This window comes from Podarcis melisellensis (genome assembly GCF_964234715.1).
Source record: "Podarcis melisellensis genome assembly, chromosome: Z".
NCBI lineage: Eukaryota > Metazoa > Chordata > Lepidosauria > Squamata > Lacertidae > Podarcis > Podarcis melisellensis.
The window spans coordinates 20,002,866-20,013,686 of NC_138547.1; positions in this window are offsets into that span (position 1 = coordinate 20,002,866).

Genomic DNA, 10,821 nt, shown 5'->3' on the forward strand with positions numbered 1-10,821 from the left:
TGGGCTCCCGAGGGTTGCACGGAGCTGTGCGAGGCCCGGGAGCGCAGGCAGCTCTGCACAACCCTCGGGAGCCGTCTCCACGGGTTGCGCAGAGCTCCCTGAAGCCTGTATTTGCCCCATAGGATGCACACACATTTCCCCTTCATTTTTGGAGGGGGGAAAGTGTGTCCTATAGGGTGAAAAATATGGTATATGAATCTATGAGGCCAAGATAAAAACAATAGCTAACAAAGGGTGTTAAACAGAGATTCCCTCTCCAACCACCAAAGTAAGGAACTTAACAAAGGATTTCCACAAATAAGGAGAAGAAAATGATATTTTGAAATATACTGTCACCTAAGCAAGTGAGCTGAAGTTTAATTTGTTGGACTCAGACTTCTTGGTGTTTAATAAGCCTTTGAGGGTACAACTACATCATGTGCAAATGCATGTAAGAACAGAGCCCAAAGGAGCTAGTTACCCTGTGGAATTCACTTCCACAGGAGGCAGTGATGGCTACCAACTTGGATGGCTTTGAAAGAGGATTGGACAAATTCATGAAGGAGAAGGCTATCATTTGCTACTAGGCATGATGGCTATGCTCTGCCTTCACAGTTGGCAGCAACAATGCTTCTGAATACCAGATGCTGGAAACCACAGGGAGGGAGAGGGCTGTTTGCTCAGGTCCTGCCTGTGGGCTTCCCATTGGGGCATCTGTTCAGCTGCTGTGAGAAGAGGATGCTGGACTAGATTGGTCATTGGCCTGATCCAGTAAGATTTTCTTATGGTCTTAAGGGGGGGCGGGAATGGAGGAAAATTGGTTGCTTAACACCTTAACCTACCCAGTGCTTGATTTACATAACCAGGAGGCAATCAGCATCATATGAAAATCAGGCTGGGTAGAGGCTACAGCTGAAACAACAGAGATGGAGAGGCAACAACAATTCTGTCTCCAACAGCACCTCCACCAGGACCCAGGACCAAGAGTTCTGAACACTACAAGCTGCCAATGCCATCTGCCTGAGAAGGACAATGACACTGAAGGAAGAGTGCAGAAAAATTTGTTGTGGTGGGAATAATTCAGATTAAGATGCATTTGACTGTTTTCATTGTTTTCCTGTTTTACTCATAATGATGTAAAAAGAGCCCACTGGATCAGGCCAGTGCCCTATCCAGTCCAGTATCCTCTTCCCACAGTGGGCAACCAGATGCTCGCAGTTAACCAGCAGCAGGATTTGTGCACAAGAGCAGCTCCCATCTCCCCTCTTGCAGTTTGCAGTAACTGGGATTCAGACACATTGCTGCCTCCATCTGTGGAGGCAGAGAATAGCCATTGTGGCTAGCAGCCATCAATAGCCTTCTCCTCCTCCATTAATTTGTCCAATCCTGTTTCTGCGTTTTCTTGTATAATCTACAGCTAGCACAGACTCCAGCTAAGCCCTATGAAAGCTTTAGAGCCAGAGATTCAGCCTCTTACGGTCCATCAGCTCATGGGTTATGAAATCTATGCCCCAGACCAAAGGGCACAAGATAAACGGTAGTTCATGCCACCCCCCTGCTATGTTATGAGAGCCAAGTTCATTCCGGGCAGAGACAGTCCAGCAAATTGAGATAATGATAGCAGTGCTTCCTACTTTCGAGGAACGAACAGCCGCTCAAAGAAGGGAGGAGTGACTTCTCCAGACCACACCAACCTTCACCCTAAGGTCCCTGGAGTGGGTCACAACATTCAAACACCAGTGCTATTTTTATAGAAAAAAAGGTGCCAGAGCTCACGATGAACATCTCCCTCTTTCTCTTAGAATGACAATGGCACCCACCTGAGAGGTGCCGGAACCCACCTGAAAGGTCCTGGAACTGAGTCCCAGCAAGTTCCCCTTGAAAAAAGCCCCATCAAACACAATATTTTAAACAGTTTAAAAACAACTTTAGGCAGAACTTTCTGATGGCAAGAACCATTCAGCAGTAGAACAGACTACTTAGGAAGGTGGAGAACTCTCCTTCCTTGGAGATTTTTAAACAGAGGTCGGATGGCCACTTGTCACAGATTCTTCAGCAACGATTCCTGCATTCCAGGGGGTTGGACTAGTCGACCCTTCCAACCCTACAATTCTTTGGTTCTATTATAATTTATCTACAATAAGTTGCTGATTATATGATAAATAATAACATCATTATTAGAAGTGAAGTTACAGGGAACCAGGTCTTCTCAGTAGTGGTGGCTGCCTTGTGGAATGCCCTCCCATCGGATGCCAAGGAAAAAAACAACTATTTGACTTTTAGAAGACAACTGAAGGCAACCGTGTATATGGAAGTTTTTAATGGCTGGTGTTTCATTGTGTTTTTACTATTTTGTTGGGAGCCTCCCAGAGTGGCTGGGGCAGCCCGGTCAGGTGGGTGGCATATAAATAATAAAGTTGTTGTTGTTGTTTACAGTCACAAAAATGAAGTGGGTCCTAAAGAGAAACATCCCAGGTATTAAAAGCCAGGGCAAAGCAGTGCATCTTCAGTATCCTCCAAAAGCTGTGCAATGAAGGTGCCAGGTGTTCTTCTCTGGGGAGGGAGTTCCCAGCTTAGAGTCCACTGCAGAGAATGCACCCTCCCCCTGGGCTACCATCAAAGCCTCAAAGTGGTTGGGGGCTACCCAGAAGGTGCCCTCTGCTGATCTCAGTGCCTGGGACAGTCTGCAGGGAGGAGGCAGCTTTTGGGGTATTTGGGGCCTGAACCATTTAAGGCTTTGAACACCAACACGAGCACCTTGAACTGGGTCCAGAACTGGCAACCATGTTTTAAAGCCAGGGTTATAGGAATTGTAAATGGAACCCATCCAGTAATCTGGTTGCTGCATTTTGGACTAACTGAGGTTTCAAAGTTGTCTTCAAGGGCACCTCCATGTAGAGCGCATTGCAGTAATCCAGTCTGGAAGTTCAGAGCATGGAGTTCAGTGGCCAAGTTGTCCCTGTCTAAAAGGGGTCGTAGCTGGCAAAGCAGCCAAGGCTGAATAAAAAGTTCTCCAAGCCACAGAGACTACCTGAGCCTCTAGTGACAGTGTTAAATTAGAGGCATAAAGATGGATGGTGAATACAGATACCTCATGGTGGGCCAATAGGATTAGAGAGAAGCATCAGATAATGGGGGGGGGGCGTTTCAAAGACTCTGGGCTCCAATCATTCCTGGAGGTTGCTCTCTTAAATAAGAGGGAGGCGTAACAAAATACCGTATTTTTTGCTCTATAAGACTCACTTTTTCCCTCCAAAAAAGTAAGGGGAAATGTGTGTGCGTTTTATGGAGTGAATAAAGGCTGCACAGCTATCCCAGAAGTCAGAACAGCAAGAGGGATTGCTGCTTTCACTGCGCAGCGATCCCTTTTGCTGTTCTGGCTTCTGAGATTCAGAATTTTTTTTCTTCTTCTTTTCCTCCTGCAAAAACTAGGTGCGTCTTGTGGTCTGGTGTGTCTTATAGAGCGAAAAATACGGTAATATTGATAATTGCTCTGGTGCACATTTTGATAATAAGAACATAAGAACACAATGGCCAATCAGGCAAATGGCCTATCTTGTTCAGCATTCTTTTCTCACCATGGGTTACCCACAAGCAGGATCCAAGCACAATAGCAGCCCTCTCCCCTCCTGTGGCAACTGGTATTCAGAAGCATTACTCTGTCTGCCCACGGAGGCAGAGCATAACTATCAGGGTTAGTAGCCACCAGTAGCCTCCATTAATTTATATGGTCCTCTTTTAAAGCCATCCAAGTTGGTGGCCATCATCTCCTCCTGTGGAAGTGAGTTCCATAGTTTAACTTTGTGCAGCATGAAGTAGGGTTCTCCTTTATCTGCCCTGACGCTTCCGACATTCAGCTTTATTGGATGTCCGCAAGTTCTACCATCTTTCCCCGAAAGTAAGACATCACCCGAAAATAAGACCTACTTCCAGTTTTGCCTCTCACTGTAATATAAGGCATCCCCCGAACATAAGGCCTCCCAGGAATATAAGGCCCCCGAAGCTACCGTAAGGCGTCTGACTCCTCTGGACCATAACGGTGAGCGCCATCACGCAGCTCACTGATTGGCCACAACGCAGTCGGAGCTGTTCCGGCAGTGTGAGGTCTCTTTAAATCAGAGAGCCCGCACCGCCACCGGGATAAGCTGCCGCCTGCTGCTCGCTCTGCCCTGATGGAGTCTGGCTGATTCATAATTAGACAATAAATGTGTACCATTCTTCTTCATGGAAAAATAAGACATCCCTGGAAAATAAGACCTAGCGCATCTTTGGGAGCAAAAATTAATATAAGATACTATCTTATTTTCGGGAAAACAGGGTAGTATTATGAAGAAAGGAAGAAAGCTTTGGTTGTTGAGTAAATTTGCTTATTAAACAACCTTTATAAACAGCCTAAGTGGAAGCTTGTGAGCAGGATTCTCTAAGAGGAGATAAAGTGGTGAAAGACGTTTGCAAGTTAAGCTTTATTTAAGAGGAGAACGCACAGTTCATCCACTGCACCTGTAGACAGAATACACAAGGTATTATCTTCACTAATTTTTATTTATATATTACCTTTATTTCCCACCTTTTCTCTGAGAAGCTCAAGGCGGCATACATAGTTCCCCTTCCCATTTTATTCTCACAACAAACCCTGCAAAGTAGGTTAAGCTGAGAGACAGTGGCTGGTGCCCAAGATCACAGTCAGGGAGCTTTGTGACCAAGTAGGGATTTGAACCGTAGTCTCCTAGGTCCTGGTCTTGGTCCAAGACTCTAACCACTATGCCACACATCATTCCAGTATGAAGAAAATGTGACTAAGGGCAGGGATCTGTTGTTCCATCTCCCGATAGCCTTGATTAGGAGCTCTTAAGTGCCAGGCTTTGCAATAACAATTAAAATATTGTCACGCGGTGACTGCGATGTGTGTAATAAGTGTGAGTAATTGTGGCTCTTTAAGTGACCTGGGGAAAATAAATTTCCGAAAGCTGTTTTCCTCACCTCTCGGATGTGTGGAGATGCAGGCTAACAGAAGACTCTGCTGTTTACCTTGTCACACTTTATTGAATGAATCTCTAAGTGATTCTCTTCTATGGTTCAGCCATGATTTGATCTCCCTCTAATTGTAATGAATGGGTCTTGAACATGGCCCTACAGTGTGCATCCGCTGGGGAGTGGGGGAAATAATGCAGTTCTGTATCGCTGATAGTTTTTAGTAAGTGCAGTGTTATGACAGGAGCTACTTGCAGACAAAGGGCAGAAATTGACTGAGAGGCCATAAATTATGGTAATGTGAGTGTCTCTGAGCTGCAACAAAGCCAGAGAAATTGTTGCTTTGAATAAAAGCCCTGATCTGCCACACGATTTTGCTAAGCCAGTCTGTCGGGTATCTTCTTTAAGCAGAGGCTAGGTGGCCACCTGCCAGGAATTCTTGAGCAGTGATTTGTGCATTGCAGGGGGTTGGACTGGATGACCTTGGGGCCCCTTCCAACACTACAATTCCAATTCCATGATTCCTGCCAAGCCCCTTCATATGCAAAAAGCGTACTTAGAATGCCTACCTGACCAATGAACTCTGAAGCCCATTGGTCAGTAAGAACAAGGGGTCACCCTTCCCATGGGTGGGGTGGAGAGAAAAACTTTAAGAAACTGAGATGACATCCAACTTCAGGGATCTGGTTTCCTCCGTGAACTTGTAAGCAAATTGGAATCCTGATATTGTGGTGGCTAGTCTAGGACTAATCCAGTTTTAGAGCCTCGGACCTCTGGTTTATTTTGTGTTCTGTTTCAACACTCTGTCTGCTTTCCCTCTACATTTTATTTCTAATAAGCAGAGTTGCCATATTTTGAAGAGCAAAAAGGAGGACACATTTGCCGACTTCTACTTTTAACTAAGGATCGCTATGACAACTTTCATTTTACATACCCATGAAAAAGAGGACGTTTCCTGGAAAAAGAGGACATGTGGCAACCCTTATCAGAAGCGTATAAGATTGCAAACTGGCAGGCTTTAGATTCCCCATGTGCCTGGAAAGAGGGTGGGCTGCCTTCATGCAGCTTGAAAAGTAATTCTTTTGGTGCATCCCAGGTTCTCTCCCATCTGGAGGTACAAGAGTAAGTGGTGGTAGCACCTTCTGGGGAGTAAGACCCACTGGCAGCTCTGCAGGGCTATTGCAGTTGAGCAATGAAGGGGGTATGAGAGGTTCTCTTGGGTGCCCCCCCCCCACTTCATCACAGCCAGCATCAGAGGCACAGCACTAAATCTTCCCAGGAGAGTGTTTCATGGTGGTCGGGAAATCTGAGCAATAACAGTTGCATAACAATGAAAGAGGGAGGAACGATTGTGCAGCAACACCATGAGATGTATGGGAAGCCTTGTCATGGGAAAGGCAGCTGATGTGGAGGTTGTGAGCCAGGATTGGAACCGATTGCTGCTCAGCCGTGGCTGGATGGGATTGGATGATGAACAAAGGGCAAGAAGAGGCGAGCCCTGAGTGTGCAAGATCAGAGCACTGTGAAGAAATCTCATCTCCATCAGAACCAGTCTGACTCTGGTTGGCACATTACCATTGGCAAAAGTTTCAAAATTATGCATGGCATGGAGAAAGTGGATAGAGGAAAGTTTTTTCTTCTGCTCACAAACACTAGAATTTGTAGGCATCCCATGAAGCTGGATGTTGGAACATTCAGGACAGGTAAAAGGAAGGACTTCTCCATGCAGCAGAGTTAAACTGTGGAACTCCCTCCTGCAGTAGTGATGGCCACTAACCTGGGTGGCTTTAAAATACAAGTTCAGGGAGGAGAAAGCTATCCATGGCTACTAGGCATGATGGCTTTGCCCTGTCTACACAGTTGGAGGCAACAAATGCTTCTGAATACCAGTTGCTGGAAACCACAGGAGGGGAGGGTGCTATTGTTCTTGGGTTCTGCTTGCAAGTTTCCCACAGGCATTTGGTTGACTCTTATGAGAACAGGATGCTGGGCTAGTTGGCCATTGGCCTGATCCAGCAGGATCTTCTTATGCTGGCGTCTGCTGTGGGCTACCTTCTGCCCATATATGGACTTTCTTTTTCCCCAAGGAGTTCTGAAAAATAATCAAAAAGGGTGGGTGTGTTTCTTTACCACCCAAACCATTTGTTAAAGTCTCCAAGTCATTTTGATCCAGCCATACATAAGAACAGATTGGAGAACTGTTGAGCCTGCAAAAAATGAGACTGAGAGGAGATATGATAGCCATCTTCAAATATCTGAAGGTAAGGAAAAGGTAAAGGACCCCTGGGTGTTAAAGTCCTGTCAAATTTGAATATGGAATGTGGCATTTGTCTCCACTTTCAGGCTGAGGGAGTCAGCATTTGTCCACAAACAGCTTTTTGGGGGTCATGTGGCAAGCATGACTAAACCGCTTCTGGTGCATGGAACACCATGACGAGTGTCAGAGCACACATAAATGCTATTTACCTCCCTGCTGCAGTGGTACCTATTTATCTACTCACACAGATACAAAGCAATGGGAACTCACCCCATCATGCTGATTCGAACCGCCGACCTTATGATTTGCAAGCCGAAATGGCTCGGTGGTTTGGACCACAGCACCATCTGCATTCCTGAAATGTCTGAAGGGCTGTCACATGGAAGATGTAGCATGCTTGTTTTCTCCTGCTCTGGAGGGTAGGACCCAAACGAATGCCTTTAAGGTACAAGAAAGATTCTGACTGTACACCAGGAAGAACTGCCTGACAGTAAGAGCTGTTCAACAGTAGAAGGGACTCCCTTGGAAGGTGGTGAACTCTCCTTCTGTTATGTATTCAGTGGTCTGTGTCTGGACTAAGAATTCTGTACTTCTGTGTTCTAATTCGATACATGATGTCCATCACAGAACATTTCAGGATTTGGGCCTCTGCCATTGGCCCTTGAACTCTGAGTCGTGATTCACAGCTTGGAAGTTTAGACAGCCAAACATTTTGGGAGTGAGAGTGGCCCAGGCTTCCAGGAATGTATATAAGCAGTTGCTTTGCCCCTGTTTCCCAGTTATGTAGTTCAATAAAGGTTCTTGCTGTTATCACTGCATCTTGCCTCGTGGGATCCCACCTACACTTCACCTTCCTTGGAGATTTTTAAGCACAGATTGGATGGCCACTTGTTGGGGATTCTTGGACTGCAATTTGTGCATTGCAGGGGTTTGGAGTAGATGACCCTAAGGGTCACTTCCAACTACAATACTATGATATGATTCTATGAATAACCTGCTAAATCAGGCCTATGCCCCATCTAATCCAGAACCCTCTTCTCACAGTGGATGCCCACATTTCCCAAAGGAAACCCACAAGCAGAACCCAAGAACAAGAGCAGCACATTTCACTCCTCTGGCTTCCAACAACTGGTATTCAGAAGCATTGCTGCCTCCAACTGCGGAGGTAGAACATAATTGGTGCTCTCAAATTTCAGCAGTACTCTGTGCAACGCTAAAATTCGGTGTGTGTGTCCCCCCCCCCTCCACCTCTAGCACTCAGTTCAACAGTATTGTTGTGGTGCCCCCTGCAGCGTGGCACCCCCGCAACCAAACCATTCACGCTACCCTAGCAGCCATCAATAGCTTTCTCCTCCATGAATTTGTCCAATCCTTTTTAAAAGCCATCTAAGTTGATGGCCATCGCTGCCTCCTGTGAGATTGAGTTCCACTTTAATGTTGTGCTGCATGAAAAGGCCCTTTATTTTCTCTCTCATGAATAATGATGATGATAATAATTCTTCCCACAAGCTGTTCTCAATCCTTGTTCCAATAAAGCTTAGAACAAGTGCCCTATATAATTCCCCCAACCCCAGGGGAGGTGCGCTTATGTCTATAGGATAATAGGGGCCGTGGCTAGGCCCCTGGTGGCGATGATGGGATAAGCTGAGTGGTGAGGGTGAAGTCTGGCTCACAATGGCTTGGAGAACAGGGAAGAAAAAAACACCACACACACAGGAGTAACAACTTAATAGACCTGAAAGAACGAACCACAAGAGGGGCACAGCCCAGCGTGGAAATCATAAATAAGTGATTATGAAATAACAAACCAGGATTCCCCAAGTGCCAGCAACCTCCTAGCATTCCATTAAAACCCATAAATCTGCCAATGGCTCAGGCTAAGTCAATTTCCTCCAGTGTATTAAAAACCCTTTGTTTACAGGGAGGGTAATTAAATCACAACGTCTCTTTAGTTCAAACAGAAATGCCCACTTTGTCTCCAAGACGTATGAAATTAAAGGACATTGTCTTCTTGGCATTGAGGCAAGTTGGCCTTCTGCATCAGCCATTCATGCAACACCTGACAGGAGCAGTGTTTATAATGTTTGCCCCATGGGCAGGGGCAGAGGGCCTCTGCAACTGGAAAAAATAGCAGGTGGTGGATCTAGGGGGGGCTTGAAGTACCCCAAAGAGGCAAGTTTGCCTGTTATTGTGACCCTGCAAAAAGCGTAGGGTTCCTGTACATGACGTGGTCTTCCTTCCAAGAAACTTCACTGCCGAGGGCTACAAAGCCAGACCCCTTTGTTCCATTGAACCAGAACAGTAGTTTGAGTTCTATCCGTCTTCATAGAGTTTTTAATTCTGTTACCCCTGCACCTTGAAATGGGAAAGAAAGTTTAGAAAATTGATTCAGATGTTAATTAGATGTTTTCTTTTGATAGCAAAAAGCCGAACAAATTAATCCAGACCCTTTACCTGGGACCTCTTGCCACCCAGGCAGGGTGCCAACTTGAATAAAATAATGGTGGAGAGCAGGTAAGCCCTGCCCTGCATGATGAGGTATGTGCACGCCATTGGAATGACAAGGCCCATCAACTTGGGGGCCCCCAGCCCCCTCATATATTTTTTAGGGGGCTGAAGGAACCTCAGCCCCCTAGGAGTTGGCTCCTATGCACCCAGGTGTGTCTACAAGGACCCTGATTGACAGATGGGATAGTTAATTTTCCCCCTGTGATCTCTGCCACTGTTGATTTTTAAAGTGTATTTTTAAAGTTTTGTGTCTTTGTGCAACTGATTGAAGCTTATAGAATGATGCCTGGCATTGAGAAAGTGGATTGGGAAAAGTCCCCCCCCCCTCTCATAAGGCTAGAAATTGTGGATGTCCAGTGAAGCTGAATGTTGGAAGGTTTGGAACAGATAAGAGGCAGCCCTTCTTCATAAAGCATGTAGTTAAACTTTAATTTCATGACAGCAGTCATGAAATTAAAAGGCGCCTGCTTCTTAGGAGAAAAGCGATGACAAACCTAGACAGCATCTTAAAAAGCAGAGACATCACCTTGCCAACAAATGTCCGTATAGTTAAAGCTATGGTTTTCCCAGAAGTGATGTATGGAAGTGAGAGCTGGACCATAAAGAAGGCTGATCGCAGAAGAATCGATGCTTTTGAATAATGGTGCTGGAGGAGACTCTTGAGAGTCCCATGGGCTGCAAAAAGATCAAACGTATCCATTTTTAAGGAAATCAGCTCTGAGTGCTCACTGGAAGGACAGATGTTGAAGCTGAGGCTCCAATACTTTGGCCACCTCATGAGAAGAGAAGACTCCCTGGAAAAGACCCTGATGTTGGGAAAGATGGAGGGCACAAGAAGAAGGGGACAAAAGAAGACAAGATGGTTGGATAGTGTTCTCGAAGCTACCAGCATGAGTTTGACCAAACAGCGGGAGGCAGTGGAAGACAGGAGTGCCTGTCGTGCTCTGGTCCATGGGGTCAAAAAGAGTCAGACACAACTAAATGACTAAACAACAATAAACTTGGGAACTCACTCCCATGAGAGGCAGTGATATTCACCAACCTAGATGGCTTTAAAAGAGGATTGGGTAAATTCATGGAGAATAAAGTTACTGTATGCTTTGCCG